This window comes from Petaurus breviceps, unplaced genomic scaffold (genome assembly GCF_028583685.1).
Source record: "Petaurus breviceps papuanus isolate PSGF00001 unplaced genomic scaffold, PetGlider_PUasm1.0 40, whole genome shotgun sequence".
NCBI lineage: Eukaryota > Metazoa > Chordata > Mammalia > Diprotodontia > Petauridae > Petaurus > Petaurus breviceps.
The window spans coordinates 3595001-3599502 of NW_027186315.1; the positions used below are offsets into that span (position 1 = coordinate 3595001).

General features: G+C 32.9%; 1 pseudogene; it reads right to left on the reverse strand.

Annotated features, from left to right (window-relative positions):
* Positions 1-623: 623 nt before the first annotated feature.
* Positions 624-957, reverse strand: LOC138170871 (small ribosomal subunit protein mS33 pseudogene; annotated as a pseudogene).
* Positions 958-4502: the final 3545 nt, after the last annotated feature.

Here is a 4502-nt window from a genome sequence, read left to right on the forward strand (position 1 = left end):
TAATATTAAAAGATGCTTTTCTATTTTATAGACAAAGGAAGTATTTTGGGAAATTTATTTGATTTAAAAATAATTACCGATGTATCATATTTTTAAATCATAAACTGAATCACCCAATTTAAAACATGAGGAGCTTTGCAATCTTTTGCCTATTTCAACAACAACAACAAAAATGTAATCTTTTGAATTTTAAGTAACTTAGTCTCTTGTTCTCTATCCTTTATAATTTGCATTGCTGTTATTAAAAGACATCATATTTCAAAATATTGAAGAACACAAGAGGAAATGGGATCTACAATTCACTTTAACATTGGGTATATGTCAGAAGAATTCTTTTTTTTACTAGAAAATTTGCAAATACTTACATATTAATAATTTCATTGAGAATACAATAGATGACATAGTCACAGAACTTTCAAGGCCAAAATTAAGTTTTAAGGACCAAAATAGGTTCAGGAGTACAATCTTTGTTCAGCATGATGAGTGATTAGATAAGCAGGATAATTCTTGGGCTAATAACCATCAATTTAGGAAACTGTATTTTTATTGAGAGTGGAAAAATAAGAAGCATGTGTACTTCTTTCTCACCTCAGGCACCAGTTGGTCCAAAGATTGGTCCAGCACTATTTATTTGCAGCCAATCTTTTCTCTTCTCCTTTCTTTGGTTTGCTTTTTCCACAAAGCTTCTTTAGTTTCATTAGTGTTTCCTTAAAGTCTTGATCTTCATCTCTGTAAAGACCAAAGAAACAGAGTTTCCTCATGAGAGCAAAATAGGTGTTGTGAGGTGGATACCAGTCATAAGCCTCCTTCCTTTTGGTCAAAGGCTGTTCACTAAATAAATGCACTACTTTCATGGATTTGGAAGTGTGTGGGGGGGTGGGGGGAGTTGGCAACTTGTCCAAATATTTGAGCACTCAGTCTCGCCATTCGTTTGGCATATTCTGAAAAAGATGACATCTCGAGAGAGAACCAGTAGTTAGTTCCAATTTAACATGACCTGCACTTCCTCACTTAATAGAGAGAAAAACTCTTATGGATGTGTAATGTCTTTTAAAGTAAGAGGCTCCCAGTTCCACTCATCTAGGTCTAAAGATGATACACAGCAAAATAATAGTCAATCTATCTGTACATAGATCCTGAATATTCCTTCAAAGAATCTTAACTTTTTGTACTGTGATAAGTATTATAGTGCCTTTCATTATACCATAATGAAGTAAATGAATAAATAGCATAATTCACTTATTACATGACACATAGAAATATACCTCACATTGACTGTAATGCCATTGAATAGTCACCCTCCCCAAACTTCATCTCTGAAAAGAATTCAAAATATGATCTCTGCAGGGAGGTAATGTTATAAAAGAAAAACATTCCTTTTATTTCCAATTCTGCCAAAAGTATTAGTTTTGGTATATGTTCAAGCATAATTCTTCATCTAGAAACTAGATTCATAACTAGAAACCTAATTGATTATTTATTCCTGGAAGTTAAATTTCTCAGTGTTCTAATTAAAACAATAAATGGAAAAATCAGTTCCTTCATCACCACCACCACTACCACCCCCATACTCATATACAGAAAGAAAAAAGTTTGATACAGAGAATAGTGCTTGAAAAAATTGATTGGTATTTCTCCTAAATCCTTAAGGCCTCCCCTGCAGACAGAATTATAACTAGGGAGAGACAGGGGGTGTTTGTACAAGGGCACTGAAATATAGAAAGTACACATAGAACTTGTAATCCTTTAGTCCTTTAGAAATAACTGAGCTTAGCACCTTGTTAGCAAGAATTTACAAAAATAGCAAACTACCAGATGGAATGTGTCATTCTCTAGCAGCTGTTTTCCAGATGGACTCCTAATGAATCATTTTAGAAAAACTTTCTTTCCCCATAGCCCAGGGATATTACCAAAGATATTTGAGGGATATCATTAATACTTCTTGTCCACGGTGCAAATATTGAATTGTTGTGGTTTTCCTTCATGCATGAGAGTTAATTTCAGAGAGAGATAAAAAGAAAATCATCTTCTACAGAAAACAATTTATAGAATCCTTCAGTCATTCTGAAGTTTGTAAATTAACATTTTTTTTGTCACTCATCTATTAATTTTCTGTAATCTGTTTTAGGTTTGAATTGGCTAAATATTCTCCCCTTTATCCTGCATCTACATGGCAATATGTCATGTGATATTGTAGTTGGACAAAATCTTACACATAATATAATCACAAATCCTCATTTTTACATATACACAAAGATATCCTACACATTATGTATAATGAATATTTTTGGTTAATACCTCAGATGAAAGGATGATTAACAATTATGAAACAATTAGCATAACTATTCATATAAACAAAAAAATTAATAAATTTTAATGAAGATGAACCATAAGATTTCCTAAGAGGTTTCAGGACAAAATTATTGTGTTCCTTCTCTCCAATATTGTTTTTTATGATATTAGAAATACTATCCAATGCACTAAAAATTAGAAATAATTGATAGCAGTAAATATCACTGAAAAGGAGACAAGATGATCTCTCTTTATTAATCAAAGTGTTTTGTTTCTTTAAAATCCAGACAATAAGTGACAAAACTAATAGGGAAAATTGATAAGTACAGCAAAGAAAGAGAATACCAAACAAAATTCAGAGGTACCTTTTTTCTGTAGAATACTAAAATAAGAAAGAAAAATCATATTTTAAAATAAGGACAAAAAGAATGAAATATAAGACAATTAACTTAATACATACATAAACAGATATATAACATTATATGTATTTATATTTATACGTAGTATATTTATATGGTATACATACAACATATATAGAGTACTTACATATAGTGTGTTTGTATATATGTATGTATGTATAAACAATCTATTTAAAAACAAAGTTCAAGAATTTTAAAGGAAATAATGAAATGGAGAAATTCTATAAAGAACTTCATAGGATCATCCGAATGAAATTAATGAACAATCTGATATTTTTTGACATCATTGCAAAGTTAGGAAAGGTGATGAAATGAAGAAATTAATGGGTTAATACTATTCAGGAAAAAAAAATTAAGAAAGACAAAAACTTTGCTGACCCAGAAGCATCAAATACGATTTATATCACTAACATATTTATAAATATATCAATCTGTAAATTTGTTGTTGTCCTTTATTCTTAAAGAGGGCCAAATAGATCTTACTGTGTTGGAGTCAAGGTACAGTGTGTGCAACTGTTTTTGATCAGAAAAATATGAGCTTGGAAGATTCTACCACAGGTTAGACAAAATTAATCACATGAACATTTGGAGAGATATCTTTAAATTTGCAAACCTCATATTACTTTGGAACTATTACAATTCTGCTTTGCTCATAGAAAATAGTGCAATCATAGATGTAGACACACCATGTTTGGGTAATCCTTTGCTCAAGACTTTGTGAAGGGCAAACAACAATCTGTGCATATTAGTAGCTGCCTTACTAGGGATCCAACTGGTCAACTCTGGTTGGGCAATGCTGACCCTCCCTCCTCCTTCCTTCCTTCCTTCCTTCCTTCCTTCCTTCCTTCCTTCCTTCCTTCCTTCCTTCCTCTCTTTTCTCTCTCTCTCTCTTTCTTTCTCACTCTTTCTTTCTTTCTCTCTCTTTCTTTCTTTCTCTTTCTTCCTTCCTTCCTTCCTTCCTTCCTCCCTTCCTTCCTTCCTTCCTTCCTTCCTTCCTTTCTTTCTTTCTTTCTTTCTTTCTTTCTTTCTTTCTTTCTTTCTTTCTTTCTTTCTTTCTTTCTTTCTTTCTTTCTTTCTTTCTCTTTTTCCTTCCTCCTTCTTTCTTTTCCTCCCCCTCTCCTCATTCCTTTCTATAGCACCAATTCAATATTCACAGCAATTAGAATGACTGCAAATATGCTGGTATAGTCCTCAAGTACAAAATAGAACAGACTCTCCATATAGAAAACAGAAGCAAAACATTAATTCAGACACCAGAAAACCAAATCCCAACACCAGAAAGTCAAATTCATCATAATAGCAAAGAAGCTAATACAGCATACCACAGCATGAAGTCAAACCATCCTTAGCCTTCCCACAAATGCTTGCAAGCTTTACTGTCACAGCAGGGGAGAAATACTCAAAAGCCTAGCTGTCTCCCTGGGTGTGTCCTCTCCCACCATCTAGCTGCTCAGCTTTCCCTCCAAGTTAGAAATAAGTTGTTTCTTTGTTGTTCTTTACTCTGTTTTGTTTTGTTATCTCGGAGAAGTACTCTAATCTGTTGATATTGTCTCCCACCAATCATCTTCCCTTGGGGCTGCCACTTTTGCATCATTATAAGGAGAAGAGATAGTCCTGTCTTTAATAGACTCTTTGATACTTGCTTTTTGAAGCATGGTTTTGGGGTGAGCATTCAATATTGGAGTATTCAGTCTGCTTAGTTATATTTTCCTTTTAGACCCTTGAGTTTAACATTTTGCTGAATTCTATTCTCAAGGTCATTTATGATTGTTTTATTTTCCCAAATGCCAC